The 23,528-nt window shown below is 35.7% G+C and overlaps 1 protein-coding gene across 2 annotated transcripts in view; it reads left to right on the top strand.

Moving 5' to 3' along the window:
• The window catches only part of MGAT4C (MGAT4 family member C), a 439,229-nt gene that overhangs the window by 200,592 nt on the left and 215,109 nt on the right, over positions 1-23,528 (top strand). For both annotated transcript variants that reach the window (XM_009674575.2, XM_068936614.1), the window contains one exon: positions 17,891-17,969. The gene's annotated coding sequence lies outside the window, so the exon portion shown is untranslated. The remainder of the gene's footprint in view (positions 1-17,890; positions 17,970-23,528) is intronic.

The raw sequence follows: 23,528 nt of genomic DNA, 5'->3' as shown, positions 1-23,528 counted from the left end.
ATAAGAGTGGCTCTTCAACCGTGAAAGAATTTATTTGCCTTTGGTGCCTTCTTGTTGAGCATCATTGTCTGAGGTGAAAGTCAAAATGGCAGATGACTAATCTGTAATTCAGTGAATAAAGCCGTTGACTATAATAATGCCACAACTAAAGGAAAGCCAGGAAGTAGGAAATGCAGGTAAAGGGAAGAGTTTCCAGAGAGCCTGACCACAGATTATCTGGGTTAACTCAGAGCATTTTGTCTCATTACTATGTGCTAAGGTATTCAGGAGGTGCTCTTTCATCATAATACCAAAAGTTTATATTTATAATATTTTATTTAATCTGGGGTGAGAATCTGCCCTGTGTTATATGATTGGAAAGGCTGGTTTTTTCTCTACTTTACGCTGAAGTAACAACTGAAGGTAGTTTTCAGGCTAAAGAAAAGGGACCATATTTGCAACACACCTATATTCTTACTGCGCAGTATCTCAGCAACTCATGCATACTTCATTATAAAACCACAGTACTGAAGGAATATTCAGATCTTTCTTTGCCTTTTTTAACTCTGCATTATTTAGTTGTCATCTTTGTCCATTGAGAATTATTTTCTGTAGTTGGAAGTTGTTAATCTAAGTTGTTTTTACATACTGTTTAAAAAAGTTGATGCATAATAATTAAATGCCATACTGTAGTAATAATTCACATCAAATTTTTTTAGCAGTGATTTATTCATAAACATGCCAGGAGGTTTAAAGTATGCAGATTTTAGCCTTATGCTTCACAGTGTACTTGACGCAGTTGTTAATAAATCAATAAGTCACGCTCTCATGTGTCTTAATTTCAATTAAAATGTTGGAACTATGTCAGATGAAGCTGATGGCAAGGTAAATAATTATCATTAATGTTCCATGTGAGTATGCATAAATAAATCCACACAGTTACAGTTAGGCTGTTTATCTCTGCTGTTTATCAACAGGTTAGGCTGTTTATCAACAGGTAGGCTGTTTATCTCTGAATGTCCAGTACACTTAGATATTTAAGAATTTCTTCTCTTCCTTCCGGGATATGGATACACAGAATTACACAGTTAAAATTAACACACTTTGTCCTTAAGTAATTTACAATATTCACGTTTTTCAGACAAAAAGAATTACATTTCTCCCAATGTGCCAATGATGTACAGAAATACAATCATCATTGAACTGGCATATCTCTGAGTTGTCTATAAACTATTCCTCTTTCTGTCTGGAAATCCTGTTTAGACAGTTTTTGAGGGTTTTGAGCAGTTGCTTATACTACAGATAAATCTATATGTCCTACCAGTTTGGTTTAAATTATCCTAATAAATTTGACTGGGCTACTGAATGTCCAGAAATCTTGGTCTGTATCCACTACATATCCAGAATCAATCTGATGAAACATTTTTAATGCTTTTGTACAGTACAGCTAATCCAATAGGAAAACCTTAAGTTTTTGTATTTTTTAATATGATGAAGTAAGCCTCATGTACACTTCTTATTTTAAGGTCCAAAATTTTAATGTTAGGGAGGTAGACATCAAGCAGGTATTTAGGCAGGAACTTACAAGAGGTGATAGCGTCTTTCTGTGAAGAGAAATAGGCTCCTTTGCCAAACCGGGACAAAAGGGTTACTCCACCTTTCTCCGTTGACTAAGGAGAGTCTAAGTTCCTAATACTCCCATTTGATTCTGCCTGGAGTTAGAGAGAGATATTAAGCACAAGAGTTTATCTGGAGAGGTGGTTAAGCACAGACTGCAAAGTAGGCATTTCCTTACTTGGAAAACAGAACTAGTTCTCAGAAAAGTGAACAATACTTTATCTTAAATGACTTTGGAGCACTTGCACTTTTCCTCCCTACCCCCACTTCTGTCCTAAACTAAGATGGGCTCAAATTCAGACTTTTCAGTTGCCATGGAAGGATCCCAACTTAATCTAATGATTCTTTACGGTAGGGACCTAGGATGTTGTTCGGACACTTTCTAGAAAGTGAGTTAGAGTGCCTCAGACTGAGGAAGGCCAAGAACCTGGGCTGCTGTTCCTTGGGTTTATTCTCTAAATTGTTGTTGAAAAAATAAGCAAAATAAACAATCTACACCTCAGAATCCTAAAACTTCCTCATCTCTTTCTGCTTTAATTCCCTGTTTTAAATATCATTTTAAAATATGTTTCATGTTGAATTCCATACTTTCCAAGTACACTAAATAACAGCTCCAAAGCCTGAGCCAAAGTGTGCACACGTCCCCACCATTACCACGATCACATTAAAACTTCAGCGCTTTCTTGGTGTTCGACTGTTGAAATCACTTCAGATTTTAATTGTTTCACATAAAAGAAAGGAAAATAAAGTTGAGAGTGTTTTCTTAGACAATGTTTTTCATAACTCATCTGCTTATGAGATGATTCATGTTGTTTTTTTCTTATTGCACCTTAAAAAGAATTTCTTTATATTTATTTTCTGCTATTTTATAGTACATGCTATCCATGGAGAAATTCCATACATGCAATTTATTTAGTGTGTGATGTTACCAACATTACATCCTGGGTAGCAACACAGTCTAAGTACTACCACTGGTATGATAAAAGTATTGAACATGAGTAGGGCTAGCAGAAGTTGCTGCTCATATTCCCGCATTATATAATCTGTTTAAGAGCTGAAGAAACACTCATATACTTTCACCATATTTATTTATTTTAATGTTATTCCTTGTCATTAAATAAAAAGGATTAGTAGAAAGCTGAATTATTAGGCAGCCTCAGGAGTATCATTTCTAACCCTTAAAAAGGACATCTCACAAGATATGAAGCTTTCTGCTTGATAGAGCTGTACAGGTAGATGTTCTTTCTTGAATTTTTAGGACTAGTTCTGCTGATATCTAATAACTATCTGCTGATAGTTCTGGGGGAGAACAGGAAAAACATTGTATATTTATTTTGTATAATTATATATAATTAAAAATAATCTAACCTATTTTAAATGTTAAGAGTAAATTGAGAATGAAAAACTATTCTAAATTCAAACAAAAGACAGATGTTTTGTTTATTAAATGATAAAATAAAATATTTTAATGTTAGAATTTTTGCAGTGCTCCTCCTAAATATGTTGTTTTTAAATAATACAATTTGAACTGAATTTCTTGGAATTTCAGTATAATTCTTGACGTGTTTGATTTACATATCTCCAAATAAATCACTGGCTGAAAACATTTTCTCAGTTCTAAAAGTCTCCTCACTGTTTTGACCATGAGAAACCTGAGGAGAAAGAGTAGCACCCTGCATAGACAGCTAATACCTATAGATATTTAATTACAATATTCTTACCAAAACTATTTGCATTGCATAGATAAGCAAAAGGGGAATATTTGGAGGGTTTAGAAAAATGGGATTTTCTTTCAGATTTTATCATGATCTGCACAATTCCTTTAGCAATATAAAACTTAAGAATATTATCATTATTTAATTTAGCAGCGTTTAGTAAGAACTAATTAAACTGAAATTTATGAAATTTGTGGATTTGGATGCAGCAATGATAAGGCTTTCTGAAGATATTCACAGATGCAGCAAAAGCCAGAAAACTGCCCCATCACTGTTATTCCCTTCGGGACACCAAGGTTTACTGCAGTGATTGTGCTCCACTGGAAAATAGATTTTTAAATGCATTGATGGTGATGTAGTGAAAGACTCTTGTGGGCTTAGTTTGTGTTACTGCTTCACACAGCAGTAACATTTCAAATTATAAGTTTTTGTGAAACTCCATAAGCAATAAACAAAGGACCATTAGATGTAATAAGGGTTAATGGAGACAGAAAGAGGAAATGTACTGCTTTCTGTGTTTGACTGGGAAAGACCTAACAACCTTCTTGTTGCTTCCATTTCATTGCTCTTGCTTTCCAAAACTCATTTTAAACAGTCACCCACATATTATTTCACATGTTCAAAGCACTTTTCATTGAAAAACACTTCCCAAATGTGCATTGTGTGGAGTGTAGGGTATCTTCTAATCCCCTTCTGAAATGCAACCATCTTTGGGACAAAATGCAGAAAATTTCTGTTGCAGAGAAATATAGCAGAAGGCTTGCAGTCAGTAACTGAAGTAAAATAAATTAAAGAAATTTAATAGACAGAGTATGATTTTTCAAGCTGCAATTTCTTTAAAAGAACTATGAGAATGATACATTCAAAGAGCACAAGCCATCTTTAGTTCTCAGGGGTTTGCTCTTATTTGGTTACAGGAATGAAGATGTTTATATGTGGTCTTGTTTGTTGAACTCAGAAACTTTAATTTACTGGGAGGCACAAATGTGTCTCTGATTTCTTAGACAATTCTGCTTAAGTTTCAGGAAAAGAGAATTGAATCTCATGCAGCTAACTGCAGTTTTTTCTGATTTGATATAAAATCTACAGACTTTTGCTGTTGTTGGATCACTGCAAAAATAGATTCCTGAATAACTTTATTTCACTCATCACCAGGTTTAGCACTTTGTGCTTTCAGTTTAACTAATCAATAAATTTTTAATTTCTATCCTTTTGAAAGTCTTGGTCAGCTAACAGGGAGCTGAAGGAAAAAAAGAGTAAGTAGAAAACAGTAACTCTTCTTCCTTATTTCAGTATCTGGCAACAGAAATATATATGCTGCTCATTATGACATATTTCTTAATAAATAATGCACTGATGACATTAAACTGAGTAACAGCAAAGGTGGATAGTAGGAGAATATATCTCATATAATTTGAATTGGATTAATAAATTAAAAGGATCTTTCAAAATATATATAAAGTCATCATGATATTAACACCTCTTAATTCTTTATAGATGCTTACACTGCGAACAGAGGTAATTATCACTGATAAAATAGGTAAAATTTATGATGTTGAAAGGCCACATCATTTTTGCAATTAAGCCTTAAACTTAATCTTTCATATGCCTATGTTCTTTAAATTTATGAATAACATTTTCTCTCGCCTAGCAAAAGTTAATAGATATATCAAAAATATAGAGATGGAGAAAACTTGAGTCAGTTGTTTCATGAGTTTAGGATGTGCATATGTGAATTCAGAAAAAGATCACCTTCTGCTCCAAACATAACAGGCTTTCTACTGCAAATTACGATGCCAACATGTGCCATTTTGTAATATCCATAAATTAGGCATTTTTAATACTTTTTTTTTTTTTAACAGAATACAGCATGGTTAGCTGGGAAAGGTAAAGGACTATAGAGGCACTCATGTTTGTTCTACACCCTGAACACTCAATTTCCCTTAAATTGAAAGAAGAATAAATTTCTGATTGTTAAATTTGTGACAAACATCTTGAGAACATAATCCTGTTAAGCACATTCAGCTATGTGTGTCCTGCATAAAGAAAACATGAAATTCTAGCTCTCCAATTTGAATGTTTGAGTTCATTTCAATGATCCTTAAACAAATATAATTTTTAGTTATTGTCCTTCGAAGTGTATTAAGAAAGAGAGTGATGTTATGAAGAGATAAACAAAATGTACTCTAAGTATTTGTTTTATTTAAACAAACAATTACTCAGAGTAGATTATGATCCTCTTCATTGCATGATTCTCTTTTCTGAGCAGGTCTTTAACAAAACATGATTTTTCAGAAAATGTGTAATTGTTTTTACTTTCAGAATGAAAGATCTTAGGAATTAAGAAAATTTTGAGACACTTCAACTAAAATGTTTGTTTACGACTTGTCTCTAGTGGAAATCACAGCTCTCTACTTCTTAAGCTCCTATTCCCCAATGCTACCTTCTCAGCTTCCAGGATGAATGGTGCCTCACTGAACACCTTCTTCACCAAGGTTTACTAGATCTTAATTTTTGAGATGGGTAACTATCTCAGATGGATAGATCATACACAGTGATTAAGAGTTGCCCTTTGCAGGCATAATTTATCTGCATAGGTCCAGTTAACTTTTTCAGAAACCCATTTTTGGCTACTTGCTGAAGCACAAACACAGGAGAAGCCCTATCCCATATAATCATATGTGATACTGGCTTTGGCAATATTATACAAGATATACATTTTTAACATTAAGCCTGAAACCCTACTCAAGCCTCAGAACCACTGTTTTCCTGTCCCCTGCTCTCTATCTAGATTAGCACTGCTTCTTCCCTGTCCTTGCATATGAGCTCTGACAGTGCCCATATGCATTTCAGCTAAAAACTGAGACAGTTTTATTATTTTTGCCTTATGCTAAGTGCTAGTGTGATCCACAGGTGAAGCACACCTCTCCAGCTGGAAACTGGTGACAGAGTAGAACAGTTAATGTCATAATATATCAATGCTGAGCATAGCTTCAAAACTGCTCACCTTTTCCTGACTATCACTACAACTGGGACAATAAACAGGAGTAAAAGCTGTAAAATGCATTAAATAATTTTTCTACCTTTCCTAGCATTCATATAACTTTAGCAGGAGTTTTGTGTTTAGTTGTAAGAAAATGAAATAGGTATATTGGCAAAGGTCCAGAAGAGAGCAACAAGAATGATTAGAGGTCTGAAAAACACAGCCAATAAAGAAAGAGTAAAAGATTTGGAGATGTTTAGTCTGGGGAAGAGCAAATTGAAGGAAGCCAGAACGGACTTCATCTCCTTCAACTTTTATATCTGATCTATTCAGCAGGCCCATAGGAAATTGGAGCAAAGAACAACAGATTTGAAATATGTAGGGAAGGTGTAGGTTATTGATTAGGGAATCTGTCACTATTGCTGCATAACTTCTGCCATTGCAGTTTTTGGGGAATACATGAGAAACTCTGAGAACAGAAGAATAGACTACATCACCCCTTGGGTTCCATCCCAGACTATCGTTATTTTAATTTAGACTTTTATCTGTTTTAAAAATAAAATTATAGAACATTAAGCTGTGTAAAAGTAATGGAAAATATTACCAAGCTTTTCTTATCACAGCTAATAAACCTTTAGATTAATATTTTGATGCATCAAGAATTGGAATGACTTTCATGCTACCTTTTTTATACCCTCGGAAGTAAGGAATCAACGTAGTAAGTAGCCCATGAGGCGAACGATTGCTGCTGTGCTATTGCTTTTTCTACTTCACTATGCGTTAGAGAAGGTGCCAAGGAAATAATATATTTGGAGTTAAAAGGAGTAGTGGTTGGGGAACGGTTTGGTTTCACCATAGATTTCATGTGGACAACAGTGTTTTCTACTGACCAAAGAGCACACTTTTATTAGTGAACCAGAAGCTAGCTGTTAGCAAAATATTTATTTCTGAAATTTCTATTTTTTCCTCCCAAAATTATGATGTTTTTGACACATTACAGTAGCAGAAGCTTGACAATAGGGCTTACATTATTTGATGATAGGCATTTGTAGCAATAAGTTTTTATTTTAAAAATATTGCATTTACTACTTGGAGTTTTCAATTTTACCATCTAGATCATCAAACATTTCTTCTTTATTATAGCTGAGGCTTTATATTAATCTCATCTTGAACTTAAATGATCTACTCTTGCAGTAGCTGGTAAGACAGTATCAGACAGTGCATTGCTTTATGGTCTAGTGTTTTTTTCACATGCTTTGAGCATGCTCTCTGAATTTCATGACTTTGAGCTAGGCTGTGTTGCCAATATTTAAGTGTTATTTGGAGGTTCCATGTTACTAGAAGATAAGCAGACTTCCTCACCTCTCTAGGGACTGACCTGCTACAGAAAAGCAGAGAAAAGTCATCCCGATGCAAGTGTTTTTCTAGTAGCTTGCCCAATATTTATATCTAATAGCAGATGAATCTTCATTAGCATTTTAGTTTGGAGCAGTAATACACTTCTGAAATGAATCCCCCGGTCCTCCTCATTTATTATGATTGATTTTAATTGCAAAGTGCATATGAAGAAGCTTCCTTCCAGAAGAAACTAAAATGGAAACAGCTGAGTACCTAGTGCTTTCTCCTAGAGCAGACAGGAGACTCCAAAGCAGTAAGTGGGGTTGCATCATTTACATCAGTGACTACCAAGGACTCATACACCAACAGAAAGCTTTCAAACCTTTGGGAATTCTCACTCTGTCTGAAGTGCTATATAAAAAGCCAAAAACCATCTGTTAGTGTTTGCTGCCAACCACTAGCCCTCACTTTGGAGCTTGTTCTTTTGTTTTCTGCAGGGATTTCTCTTGCCTCTGTATCATTTACTTTCTTCCTTGCCTTTTCCTTGGTGACTGTGCGTTGTTACGAACTCCTTTTCTCTTCCTTTTTGTATTTTTTCTTATTGCTTCTTCTCTTTCCAACTGTCCTGCTTTTCCAGCTTCTCTCTTTTGGACTCCCCAAAGATTCAGTGTGGTTCTGTCTGTGGTCCTGAGAAAGCAATGTTCCGAGAGAAGGCGAGAAGCTACTCTCCTGATGGGTTAACCAGGCTGCATCTGCACCTGTCTGTACTAGGGAAATGTGAATCTTATGACAGGTGAAATCATTGACTCTGGACCTGGGAGTCCAGAGGACATTGTAGCGTCTAGCACTGCTCCAGGAACTGAGGAGCTGGACTTGGCAGAAGATACCTACAAAGAAACACCAACAATGAGAAGCATCTTTTTCTTCTGGGCTTCACTATAGCTGACATCAACAAGCCCTTTTGCTAGATCCTAGGATCCAGTCCAAGTAAGAGTACTGTTTTTCATCTGTTATTAAAGCTTATAAGGGCAGAAGTATTATGAGTCAAGGTGGAATAAAGGCACTGAATTTCTGTGATCTGACCACAAAAGTTGTTACATCTTTAAAAGGAATGTCTCCTGAGCTGCAGGAGAGTAGTGGAAGGAGAACTTCCATATAGTAAGCAGCTGTGTAGAAATCACTGGTTATAATAGCCTGTGTAAGACCTTAGCTCTGTTATAAAGACCAGAAAAGCTGTGCATTCCTCCAGGTTTGTTGTGCCCTCATAGCATTCTCTGCAACCCCTACAGTCCAGGAACCCAGCTATTCCTTGATCTGGATCGGTGGCAGCCTGGCATGAAGTAGGTCACAGCAAACTTTGATGTGATGTTCCTGCTGCATTCAGGGGCCTCCTACACCAACTCTGGGATACTTTCAGCAGATGCAGGCTACAAAAGCTACGTAAGGAATCAGACAGACCAGTCTTCCTCTCTGCCCTCCCCCTCGTCTGAAGTGCCTGGAAACTCCACTTCCCTGCTTTATCTGATACAGAAGTCAAAAGGTCCCAGGAGAGATGATTTCTTTGGACAAATTGCTGGCTGTGGTATAGAGCTTGCTTACCAGTACCTGGTGTATAATCCTGTCCAGAAAGTTGACTTCACCTGTCCCTCAGAAAAGCTGGTGCAGAAATCGATCATTCCAAACTTCCAACTACTCTACCTAGAACTATGTCCTTGACAAAATCCCCTTGAGTCTTGGCAGAATGAGGCTCTGGAAATTTTCCTTCAGGAGGTGGTTCATCTTACTCTGAGATCCTTACCCCAGACTTCTGGTCTGCAACACACGGACAAGGTGCAAGAGGAGCCAGAGGAGAAAGAAGGTGGCCTCATCCAAAGGATCCTTCTGGCCTGATGCTTCTGCCTCTGTCAGTTTTTTTTTTGTGCATCCCTAGTCCTCAGAAGCCCTTTCTAAGTGCTTCTATTAGACTGGATGGACACAGCAGAGCAGGAAGCTCTTCAAACAGTGATAAGTGCCAGCTCTTTTCATGTCTTCACCCCACAAGGGGCATTGCATCTACTACTCTGTTTAGGTTACAACAGACAATTTTGGTTATTGTTAGTCCCATGCTGGGACAGTGGGAATGTTTATGCAGTTTCTCACTCCTATCTCTCTTCCTATCTTAAAGGCTCTAAGCCCTGTTGGCACTACCCAACAGCCTTCCCTCTTTTTGCCCATGTTTATGGGCTCTATTAGCTTTCTCAGTTGCTACCTGCTGTTGAGTTTGAATAGCTTTACTGACACCCTTCAGCTTATATTCAGGTATTTTTGCCACTTAGATTTTTGGACTTTGCCTAAAGCAATGAGATTTCCTAGCGTGTGTATTCTCTGGGGTGAACTGACAGGGAGCCAACACAGGGAACCCAGGCTACAGGGCCCACCAGGAGAACATAGTTCATGTGCTTCTGCCATAACGCTAAACACAGGAGAGATGGATCATTTCTCCTGAGAGGACAGAAGAATGAATGAAGATTGTTTCTTGGTTGATCCTTGCAAATTTTTCTTTCAGAAAATTTCAAACCATATGCATAGTGAGTGTCATGATCCTGAAGGCACTGACCAGCCTTACTGTCCATGCCCACCCACCTGGGGCCTCCCTGCATCCTTCCCAGGCCCAGGCCCCCATTTCAGCCCAGCTTGGGGTCATCAGTACTAGCCCTGTGAAGCTGTAGCAGTGCTGGTGTCTAGCCCCACCATAACTGCCCATCTCAGCCTTGGTTCATCCCCGTCCCCACGGCAGTGGCCAGCGCCCAGAGTTGGGGCTGTCCCAGCTGCCCCTAGCTGCCCTGCTCCCTTGTGGGGTGGTGGGATGAGCCCTGGCGGTGAGGCCTGCCCTTGCCCTGCCAGGAGCCACCCCTGGGGCTGACCCCGGAGAGTCCCCGGCCCTTGCTGTGCACTGACAGTGAGCATGTTTAGTTCAGATAGTCAGACTAACCCTAGTCTCGTTTAATCCTCTTCTAAGCGCACATAGTGTAGATGCAGTGTCTACATCACCCCCATCTACTGATCTACTTGCAATGCATCGAACTACTTGTTAACATAGACGTATTCAGAAATGCACTTTAAAGCTTCAGGCAGCAGTACAGGCAAAGCTGCTGTGCTATTCCTTGTTGTGCACACTATTAAATAAGAGGACCGCTGCATAATCATAAACGATCTAGTACATAGTTAAAATGATATCTACTCCTACTCCCATTAAGATTACCCAACCACGTGAAACTTTGGGGAACCGTCACTACTAAAGACTGGGATTCACTGTAGTCTTAGTAGATAGTCTGCATATTTAGTGAAGCTCTTTCATTTAAAATAGTTATGATAGAATATTTTTCAACAGTTATTCTCTTATTACAGCATTACATTGAAGAAACTGATATTTTATTTTTCAGGTAAGCCTAAGGAAATAACAACATACTACCTACTGTTGGACTAATAGTCCTCTTGGGTATCTTGAGTCAGAAGTAATTTCTCTCATCTTTTTAAGAATATTAAGATTCTTGTCACAGGTTTAGACTGATGAGACAGATCTACCTTTGAAATATATGATTTCTGAGAAAATAAATGGTCCATTGTTCTGTTCTAAGTAAGCCTTTTGAAATCAAACAATGAAATCAGGAGAGGAAGGCCTCTATTTCATCCACTTTCTTATATGAGAGATGTTATTCTTCAGTCACTCTTCCAATCCTAAATTCAGATGTGGAAGGCTAAAAAAAGTGATTTGACAATAACCATCGTTCCAGCAAACTGTAGAGTTCTATGTGAAGATGAAATATCTTCCTCATTAACATGATAGCATCGTATATTGCCTGAGACAGTAAAGGTTATATAGTTTATTTTAACTAATTTGCCATTTTTTTCCCTTGCTTTTTTTTGGTTTGTTTTGTTTGGAATTATCTCATCTATGTCATTGAACCTTGAAATGGAGATGATATGAATTTACTTTAGAAATCACCTAATGCAGATGAGAAATCCAATTTTGCTTCTTCACACTTTCTGGACCTCCATCTCACCTCTTTTAGCACTTTGAAGGTTTTGCAAAATACTCACAGGTATCTTGTGTTAATGATAGAGGCCACAGGGATATCTCTTCATGTGTACATACAAATGAACAAATATATTTATATAAATATATATTTGCTGTTTGTTGGTTATTGAATAATATCATTAGAATGCTTAATTCCAGCCTGTTATCACAGGTTTCTATTATGCTTATCCTCAAGAGTTAGATTTATGAAATTTAAATATGAGTAGCCATCTATTTGACATAAACACAATTTCGTAAGACAATGCCTTCCTGCAAATGGATACAGAAATTGTAATAACAAGTATGCTCACTAATTACTGACACTGACAAGTGACACAGTGACATAAATCCATGGATTATTAGTTCATGCGGGTTAGTTTCAACAAAATTATCAGTTACTCAACTTGATCTTCATGTTACTTTCCCACATATACCCATGAATAAAACAAATGAAGTCTACTGTCCTGTCTTCTACAGATAAAGTACTTCTTACTGAATGTTCTTAACCTATATGGAATCTAGTTTATTTTCCTTTCAATTCTAGAAAACATATTTGTAAATACACAGACACACACACAAATACACCTATATATGTATATAGCTTTATGCATTTTAAGAAGAATAGAATTATGTTTTTTTTTTCTTTTTAAAGGAAAGCTAAAGGTCTTCTTCCTAGGTATGAAATGCAGTTCTATTAAGCAGAAGCTTGTGTGACCTCCTGCAGTACCTAAAATTCATCAAAGCTAGATTACATCTTGGTTTATATACTGTTATACATGTTTCATACAGCCCTAATCTGAAATTAATCTTTAATAGTCACCAGAAAATGGAAAATAACTGTCATACTTGCAAAAGTACCAGACTGAAGCTTTATGACTGATGCTATTACAGCAAATACAGTTAAAGATTTGGCAATTTTAAAATATCACTGTTTCCTATCAAATTGCTAGAATCTATGCATTTTATGAATCTGTCACCTTTAACTTATTCCACAAACTGTCCTAAAGCTTATTCTAATAAGGTCAAAGTTCTACTGCAAAAATTAATTTTGCAGGTTACGGAATTTTTAATCTCATTCCATCTTATAACCTGAAGCATTATCTTTTATCTTATCTTTTGTTGTCACTTTAGTTATGTTTTATTATTCATGTATTGATTTCAATCTAAATAGTATTCCCCAAGTGAATTTTTAAGTTTGTATTAATCATTTTCTATTGACTGTATTACATTAAGTCACGCTTTCAACTTTAAAGCATAAAAACATAATATTGTAAATACTACCAACTATCCTTTATCTTTATAAAAATTATGCTATTTTCTTGCAATGCCTACTATTTGAATCAGAAATGTTTCTCTGCTGCATAGTGCTTGAACAGGAAATTAAGATGTCCCTTTTCTGTTTTACAGTTGCAGTTATATTTTCCCTTTGATGGGACTGATGGTGCCATTTGTAGAGTTTTCACTTGTTATGGTTTTTATCTTACTTTTTGGGGATGAATATACTGAAAATAAAGGATAATTAACTATAGCACTAATGTAAGACCTTAGAAAGTCTTGCCCTGAAGATGTGAAAGACCTAGTTCTCCTTGTTCTTATACCAGCATTAACCATGAGTAATTTCAGTAAAATGATAGAAACTAGGTTGGTAGTATGAACAAAGAATTGGGTGAGAAAATGGTTATGGTCAATGTTAGATTTTTGGGATTATCCTATCAATGCCCCTTACAACAATCTACAGGGTATAGAAGAGTTGTACAATCTGTAAACTGACCTCCACAAAAACTGCCAACCAAAGTCAGAGTCAGCTGTCCAGGCTATGATATAAACGGGGATTTCTGAGAGACTAGTACATTTTATTTTTCAGAGATGCTCAAATGTCCAATTCCATGCAAATTCAGTTAAATTTTGACTTCGAAGTGGATGAGAAGCTTTTGAAAATAGAACTTTCTCTACAGTGACTTGAACATTTTAGTTTGAAAATGGTTTCCTAGTTTGGAAATCCTTCAGTAATTGCAAATAAGATACTACTTCTGGCAGCCTCAAGTGAGAGACATTGTTACCATTACTAATTGGTTGCATCATTTAATGCTTGTTATTATGCACTTGTATCCTGTGTACTCCTATTTCAGTTCCTCAGATATGTGAAAACACAATTTATAGAAGACCAGCTGTAGAAGAACACAGGAAGTTTGGTATATAAAATGAGAGAGAAATGATAAAAGCAGACAAGCTTGCTATGCAGCATGAAGACAAGAACAGAGTTCAGGTTTTCTGATATCTTAAAGTTCTTTAGCCAGAAATGGAAAAAAGAATTATGCTCACCCTATTTAGGACAACAATGTGGGTTTCCTAAACCTGACCTTAATTTCCACTTAAATGAATACAAATTTTTTCTCTGAAAAATCTATACATTGTGATACCAATCATAATAAAGACAATATTTTAAGTGCAGGTTTACATGACTGAATAGGCCTTTTTATAGGTATTGCAGAATTAGACTAGATTGGATATAGTTTAGACAATTACTGAAAGATGTTAACATTGCTCAGTGTTAGAATACGGTGCACACGGAACCGGGCTGAATACCTCTGTAGTACTGAATAGCAGAAGCAGAATGGGTCAGGTAGACGTATGGCTTTTTATTTTCATTTGGGAAAAATCTTACAGCAGGCAGTGCTGGGAAGGAAGCAGGGGAAGGATGATTTGCATCCCTACTATCAAAATGTAATATTATTTTTGAAAGACTACCTAAGTACAGTAGCTTTTTATTATAAAATTTGAAAATAATTAATTTTATTTTTATTTTGGGTCAAGCCTGAGAATGAGAGGTGCTGAGGACCCTCATTTCATAGACATTTGAATGGAGGTTGCTGCAAGAACTGCGCAGTAATAACATTGCTACTGAGAATTCACTCTAATATGGGTTTTCTTCATTCTAAATTGTGTGTGAGTCATCAGAACATAGAATTTAATTGGAAAAGTTCCAGTTCATGTTTCTCAGCGTTTGTTTCATCTTTCCCTATCATAGTCTTTAGTGAGGCTGAGAGTCTTGTTGCTATAAATCAATTGTGCATCGATTCTTGAACCAGTTAACTGAGAAGTTGATTTTTCAGCCAGTAATCACTGTTGCATACCTCTTCTCTATGTGCTGCAACCTAGGAACACATTTGTCATGGAGTATTAGCTAAAGCTGTGCATCACCTATTCAAAGAGTTTGACTGGTCTGCTTTGAGCCACATGCGTTAAATAATAGTACCAAAAGTAAAAAGTGTCACGTTATCTACAGATGAAAAAAGGATACAATTAGGATATCATTACAATATTTATAAATATATTTAAAATATTTTAACATTTAGTGGTAACTACATTTTTATGGCTGAGAGCATGTGGCCAATACTAGTGATTTTATGCATTCTGTTATTTAAGTATTGCTACAGTTTATCTCTTTACTATTAGTGTTTGAAGTAATTCTATGTATTGATCTTTGCCATAAAAAGGAACTTATCTATCTCCTTCCTTTGTTTTGATTAGTATGAATTTTCCTAATTATTCTAGAGATATGAATACTTCTATTGAATATGTTATGTCTTTTATGTTTGTCTGTGATCAGAAATTCTGGTTACTCTGTGTGTAGGTCTTACAGTAACCTTAGATGATTATACAACACTGTCATCTTTGCTTTGTACTCCTTAGACATCCCTTATCAGATATTTCTTTAAAACTTTCTTCTATCTTTGTTTCTGTAAATCTCATTACTGTATTTCCTTTCTCTCCTGATGACTTTTCCATACAACTGTATCTCTGCTTGCACTGAATCTGTCATCCGCTTCTTTGCCCCTGCACTGAGCACAACTGTGGCACCAGGTCCCCCGGCTGCTGCCCTCTGCTGCCCGCTGCTCTTTTTCATCCCATTCTCTTACCAGGGGCAAAACTTGCTTTCTTCTCAGCTCCTTGCTTGTTAATGGTCCCAGTGTACTGACCTGGGGGAAAAAAGTTGCATGGTTATGCAACCTTTATCTGCTCTTTTCTTGTCTTCTGGTGACCCAAGATTTAAAGGGAAATGTTCAAATCCTTGCAAGTGAGGACTTCTGGCAAAGATATTACATTCTATTTGTTCCCCTTTGGTCACCTTAAAAGAGGAACTAGAACGTATTAGCTTGGTCAATATTAGCAAGCACGGGGCCCGACAGGATTAACATTTGACATCTCCAAAGCATGTACAGGAAATGCCCAGAAGTTAAACTATTCATGCAGTTCACAACATTCAGAGTTTCTTTGTTTTTCCTACAGCACCCAGAAACACTGAATTAGTATTTCATAAATTTAAGCAGTGTCCTTTTATGGCACAAAAACCTTGGGTGTACTTTCAAGGAAGCAAGTGAAGTAATACTAAGGTGTTCCTTTCTTTTTCTTTTTGCCTATGAGCAAAATACATATTTGCAATAATGACAGTAAGTGTGCATATACTACAGATGAGGAAGCAACGTGCCATACTGAGCCACATTAATCAAGTCAGGAAGAAGTTAGCACTTCCTTTCTTGTTCCACACTCTTACTCTAGGCAAATACATACACACACACACACACACACACACACACACTATATATGTACACATACATACATATGTAATGAATATTTGCAGGAAATTTTTCTACTTTTATTAGTGTGTAATGCTCTCAAAATATTTCTTAGCATGATGCAATGAATCTTGTCTATACTTTGGAGGAAGGCATGTTATGTGACAAATTTGGAGAAGTACATTCTTTTTAATGGGTAGATATGTGTGTGTGTGTGTGCACGCGCGTGTGTGTGCATATATGCACTATATATATACAAACACAATATAAATATGCTCATAATAGACCTTTCTTTAAAAACATTTTAATCTACTTTCAACATAAAATATGCACTGTGAACATATACTTGTGAAACTCATGTATAAGTAAGTTTTGTGATGAATGTTTTAGCATATTAAAATGTCTGAAGCACATTTTGAAGAACCTCTAACCACACTTTCCAAAATTTTTAAGTGTAGGCCTCTAAAAAGCAATCTGTTTCATATGGGAAGAAAAAATGATATATTTTAGGTGCTATGAGGATGGTGCTCAGATGAAGCGACTGAAAGCAATGTGCATTTGCAAAAGAGCACCTCCACGACCAAATAGGCCTAATCAATTAGAATAGCATTACTGGTGATTGTACAGTCCCACGCCCTTCAGTTGTTGATTAACATTATTTCAGCAATCGCTGACAGTAAGGATGACTCTGACTGAAATGTTTTCTTTCCTTTTTGGTTTTTCAAAAAGTTCTATTTAGAATGTATGTACTGTATGCACATATACAATTAAAGTAATTTATTGTACATGGTTTGGCAGGTATACAGTAGAAATCAACGTGTGCTAATTAATTCTGAGATAATGCTCCCATTATTCAGTTTCTCTTTTCCTGCAAAATTAGTTATGTCTGTTATAGTTTAAATCAATTGTTCAAATTTAAAGAAATTTTTTGTAATATTTACTACTATTCCTATCATTATCTTCTTAACGTAGAAAAGATTGACAGCATGATGATAAAGAGAATGATGGCATATACTTGACACTGTCCTTAATTATCAATCATAAAAATCACAGAACATTCATCACTTTCCATCCAAGCTTCCGACTTAAATGAGCTGTTTATATTTCAGTCTTGAATACAAATATAAAATTGAAAACCTTGAAAAAAATCCTAGATCTGTAAACAAGAAGTTATTTCCTCATGCAACAATGTATTGCTCAGAGAATAATCACATGAGTGGGGACTAGATGGAAAAATTAATCACACACAAACAGTTTCAAAATATAGAATATATAGAAGTAATTAGCTACTTTTGCCCAAATCATGTTGCTTAATATACTATCTGGAGAACACAAAATACTGATACTGTTACTTATCTACCTAAAAGTGTTGGAGTTTGAGCCTAACAATGTTAAATGATGGCTTACTTTAGAATATCATTTTAAATGATGTGTGCATCATAATAATAGCAAGATGCTTATAATGGACATAATCTAAATCTGATATGAATGGATGTGTATGCAGAAGCTAACTCATGCTCTTTTTATTCCTTTTTTACTGTGCACAGTAAAAATGTGCACAAAGATTAACATTTTGATAGAATAGGAAGCTAAGATCCTGTCTCTGTCTGCTTTGTTTTAACAGGGATTTATATTGTGCATTTGCTAATCAGATGCTGACCTATGCTTTGATGTGATAACACTGCTACTGGACAGTGTGAAAGGTAATTCAACTTTACCTTTTTTGCTACCAATGATTGTGAAAAATTAAAGTAATAAATTTCCTAGGCTGAATGCACACAAGCAAAGCCCTTGTCTTTCATCTTGACACTTGCAGCACAGCAAACCTTGATTTTAATGATGGATGCAAGAAGACAGTATATTTTTAATTGCCTGCTGTACAAAAGTGATTGAGCCTTTAGCAAAACACACACTTTTATCTGCAGTAAGCCTGCTTGATACAGGCTTACTGCCTGTAGATTAGTTTACAAAAATTTTATATTGATAGTTTGTGACTGATGTGTTTATTTCAAAAGACAGTGAGCATGTTAATTATGCATATTTTCAGTAGTTCCCAACATACATTAAAATTTTTAATGTTTATTTTATAAGAGATGTTTTAATATTCCTTGATTTTCCTAGGCTCCAGATAGTCTGTAAAATTTCTCAATGTTTCTTACGAGTCCAATATTATTTCACAACCAGTAGCAGCTACCAAGACATATTTGCTGTGATGTAGGCTCTTGTCTCATTGTCTAGTGCTCAATAAACTTCCTTCTGTTTGGCAGCTTCTCCCCATGTAACAGCCTCATTTTATAGCCCTGCTGCTATGTTCTTGACCTTTGCCAGGGCTACAACCCCGGGGCATTTGAGCTGTCAGATAAAAAAGTGCAAAGAGAAAGAGGCCTGTGGAAGATGTAGAAGGCAAAAAGCTTAGTAACATACTGATGAATTTCCTACCTGCAGATAGTTTTCACTTTGCCTTCATTGCTGTCACATTTCCTTAAATAATAGGGAGACTTTTCCACTAATGGACAATGGAGGCTGTTTGCCTGATGAGAACTTGCCGAGGCAGCCTGCCATGTGCCTTTATCTTTTAAACTGAGGTGAAACAAGCTTGCCTGGCTGGAGATAAGTGGCTTAGAAGCAGTCCTATTCAGATGTACCTGTCACTAATTTATCCGGGTTTTTTGTATTCATATATACTGTTCTATGTGCAGTAGAGCATTAAATTGCTTTCCACTGGGAGCAGGTCACATTCAGGGGTCGGCAGAACCATGCGACTGGATGGAACATGCTCGATTCACACAGGCTGTTTCTATCAAGATCTTGGCAGCTCAAATCTCCATCTAATTGGAGACTTTACACCAGATTTTTTTTCCCGAAAAGCTGACAAGTTCTTCATAGACTGTAGATAAGTATTAACTATTCTTCTGTGGGGAGTTTATGTATAGCTTCTGCAAAGCAAAATGAATGGCTGCTGATTGTTGCAATGTCAAGATTCGTAATGAGACTAATAGCCTTTCAATTTCTGCTAATAAAGCTTTTTGTTGAAATTGCTATATATTAAAGACTGATTACTTTATTTTTTCGTTACCAGATGCTCTTTTTTTACTGTTCTTGGCTGTTGGACAAAAGAAATAAATCTCAGGTTTATTTTTGTGGAGGTTTTTTCAAGCCAAATTGAGACTATGCTAAAATCTTCCTGAATTTCTGATACTGAAAGCAAATCATCCTGCAATTTTAAAACTATGTATTTTTCTGCAAGTCTGTTTGAATGTTTGCAATAGATAAGGGGTGCATTATCTCAAATTATTTCTATCTATCTGTGTTGCTACATAATTTCTTCCCCCTAGTGTGGGTTTTAGTAAAAAGAAGGGCTTTTATTTCCTGTTATTTTGCAATGTGTGATATGAAATTAATACAATAAACTACACGTAGGCTTTTATATTAGGGTAATATTTCTAGTATATTAGAAATTTCCATTCACAGTCTTTAGAGCTATGAAATATATCCATAACTTGATTCATTATTTTTAACTGAGAAATTAGCGTTCTATACTGGAACGAAGCACAGACCAAATGCAATTAGTTTCTTTCAACTTCTACAAGGACAGTTTATTATAGACGAATAGGAAAACTTTATACTGCATGGATTAAGAATTACTTCTTTCTTTCCACCCCACCACATCCATTGATAAATGTTATTTTTATGGCATTAGTTCTATTAAGGATTTATGAAGGACACCTTATTAGATCAATCTTGTAGAATTTACAGTATTTAAATGAAAAATCCTCCATATCTTCTAATCTGTAAATCAAACAATGAACTTCAACCTTGTGCGGATATCTAATAAGCACCAATGGCAAATACTGTATATGCATTTCAAAGCATTTATAGAGACATAACTCTGCTTAAAAATGTCTGTTCTTCAAAAACACAAACCCAAAACTTACATCTGCTTAAAACAGTATTGTAAACTAACCATGAGTTTTAGCTACTGAACAGGAAATGAAAACCAACATTTTTCCTCCTTTAGAAAATATAAAATATTCTGTGTGAAATACAGTTGAGTTTTGCACATGTGATGTAAAATGTGCTAACTTGTTTGAATACTAAAAAATCTGTGCAAAGGAGTTCACATTCAAAATTTGAGACTCAAAGCGTGTAATTGCATTAACTCATAGAATATTTTTCCTCTTTAGAAGAAAAGACTTTTGGGTTATACTTTTTATGTACATTTTTAATCTGTGGGAAATGGGGCCTAAGCACCAGAAGAGTTCTTTCAGTGTTCATATAATTCTTTCCATAGTTATTTATATTCATAGTTAAATTTTCTTGTCTCAGCTAGGTTCATCCCTAGGTAATGCATGGAAAGCAAATGAAAACTAGGCACAAGACAAAGAAAATAAATCCATGTTAACTATAGCACTACTTAAGAAAAATTTTTGCACGATTCTCTTAGCTCTTAAGAACATTGGTAGCAGTCTAGAAAATGAAAAATTTTGAGATCTAGTTCTAGAAATTCATACTTCACTTTATTAATTCCCATTTTCTTCTAGTGATCCATATATACACATAAGCTGTAGGAAATATGGGGTATCTGATAATTCCACAGTAATATTTCTTTTTTTATTATTTTTAAAGCTTAATATGCTCATTTTTCCTTATAAGAACAACAGGCAAAGGTGTAAACCTCCTGCTGAATGAAGCAGAATTTTTCTTCCATAATTGCATCTTTAAAAACCACTTTCACTTTTTCATTTCTGAAGTGTTTTTATTTTATTGGCTTCTGGTGACAAGTGCATATGTATCCTGCTGTGAGGCTTCTTTAATATTCTCTGATACAGTTGGCTATCTTTTGTAAACATTTAAAAATGTCTGTTTTACTCAAATGTGAAAATGAAATGGTCAGCCAGTTAAAATGGTATTGAATATTCCAAAGGGAAAAAAGTGTCAGTGATCGATAGATAGAACACTGAATATAATAGATAGAACAGAATATAATTAGTAATTACCATGTAAATATTTTGGTATTTTGATGCAAGCCATAAGTAAGTGAGGAAGACCACACTGAATGCGTTGTCATGACAGGAGAGGAAGGAGAGGCAAGCTGAATATCTAAATAAGGTTTATTTACAGATTTAGAATGAACTTGTCCTCCTCGTTGGCTAGAAAGAGAGGCAACAAATAGGTAGGAGCCATAACTGTGATAATACTTTTTATTCCATTAGTATTTCCACATACTGAGATGATTTATTTGGATGCAACAGTATGAAGAAGCTTGTGTTTTCCAGGAAGTCCTGTGTCTGACGGCATCGCAAAGATTTGCTACTAAAACATTTTTTGCAAGTTTATTTTTTCAGGATTAAGGTGTTGTAAAAGCAACTTGTCATTGTGAAAATATAACCAAATGTTATAATTTCCTTTTACTAAGACTTGCAAGAATTGGTAGCTTGCTGAGAATCCAACGACCTGTGTATTCCCTGATTTAAACCCTAGGACTGCTTTACACACGTTCATCGTCCTTCTATAAAACCTTGTATCTTATAACAACATTCTAGATCTGTGCATTATTCTCCGACTTTGTATATATCTCAGTTACCTGAAAATTGACAAAAATCTAATGTAAGAGGTTTTCTGGAAATCAGATCTTTATGATTAGTCTAAGTTACTAACTTTAAACCTTTTCAAATCTTTTATTAATCCTTCAAACCTTTACCTCTCCCATTTCCCTTCTTCTTTCTTTGATACTGCTGAATTAGCTTTGTTTCAAATAAATTTTAAAAAAATAAAAAGACCATGCTTACCAGAACTTATGGATGTTAAAACCCTTTGTGCTATGGCCAGTGCATCGCTGGCTTAATTCAGCAGATTGTCAGAAACTAGCAGTCCTTCATCCCACTCATTGTAAGGGATGCATTAACTCTGAGAGTGATACGCTGCAATGGCAATATTTATTTCTTTAGTTTCAATAGATACTATTCAACTTTGGCTTTTCTGAAAATGTGGCCATTGTTTGCTGCTAAGTAGCAGAAAAATCTTATTTATTGGAATTGGAGTTGCACCACACTATATTAATTATATATAGGCTAAGTGCTTTAGTAGATTTATTGCTCAGCACCCCACAAGACTGAGCCGTTCAAATATAAAAGCTACTGTTCCAGTAATACACAAGGCATTAAAAATATGAGGAAGACAGGGACATTTTGTCAGTTCCATTCTTCCTTTAGATACACAGAGACACTATTATACTGGCTAATTGGTTTATGCAGGATTTTCCCAGCATGTTACAGCCTGTTACTTTATAGTAACAGACATAAAGCTTCTGTGAACTGTGACTTTTGTATCATCCTGGTACTTGCAAATAAGATTGCTGACCGTAACACCTCTTTTCTGTAATGGATATCACTGCTATATCCTATAAGATTTCGTTAGAAATTGACTGGTCCAGCTTTATACAAGGGCAGACCAGGATAATGGGCATGGTAACAATGGTAGCTTAAAATATGTTCTTCCTTCCCTTTGATCTGAAAATCAGGACTTGTATAGACAAAAACACAGCCATATTACGTTGTGCAAACTGCGTGGCTGTTTAAGAATTCTGCAGATTTCTGCTTGTACCCAATGTTTGTGTATTGCATTGCCAGGTGTGCATAGATGCCAAATCCAATAGGTAAAAGCAGGGTTTTATAAGCCGTTGTTGAACATGTTATTCTATATACATGCCTAGATAGGGATTACTGTATTCAGCATCTCGGAACACATCATTTGATTACTTTTTTCATGAGCTTCCTGAAACTTGGCAGAAAATCTGCGAGTCTGGCCCTAAGGTGAAAACTGTAGAAAACACCTATGCCTGAATTCATTAACTATTAGTTAGTAAAGATATTCTTAATGCAAACAACACAGCATGATGCACGTAGCTAGCTGACAGGGTGTGGATGGATGTGTTGGATACTAAAAATGAGGCACAGAAGTTAGACTTCCTGACTCAACAGAGAACCTACATCTGGAAAAAGTACATCTAAGCCAAATGGGCTACTGTGAATGCCAGAATTATGTTAAATAATGTGTATGTATCTCTGTCTGTTACTACTTTTCACAAGACTTATAGCCATGCTGTTGTCTTTCAAATACACCATTTAGTGATTGCTTATTCTGTTGCTGACTCTGAGCTATATTTATTTTCTATTTTAAAACTGTGATGTGTTTAACTGTTAGTAACATTTGATTTTATTAGGGATTATGGTAGTTTAGCAACTCTTTGAAGTAAATGTGAA

Source organism: Struthio camelus, chromosome 1, assembly GCF_040807025.1.
Source record: "Struthio camelus isolate bStrCam1 chromosome 1, bStrCam1.hap1, whole genome shotgun sequence".
NCBI classification, from domain to species: domain Eukaryota; kingdom Metazoa; phylum Chordata; class Aves; order Struthioniformes; family Struthionidae; genus Struthio; species Struthio camelus.
Note: the sequence above shows the minus strand (reverse complement) of the source record. Positions and strands in the feature narration are given on the sequence as shown.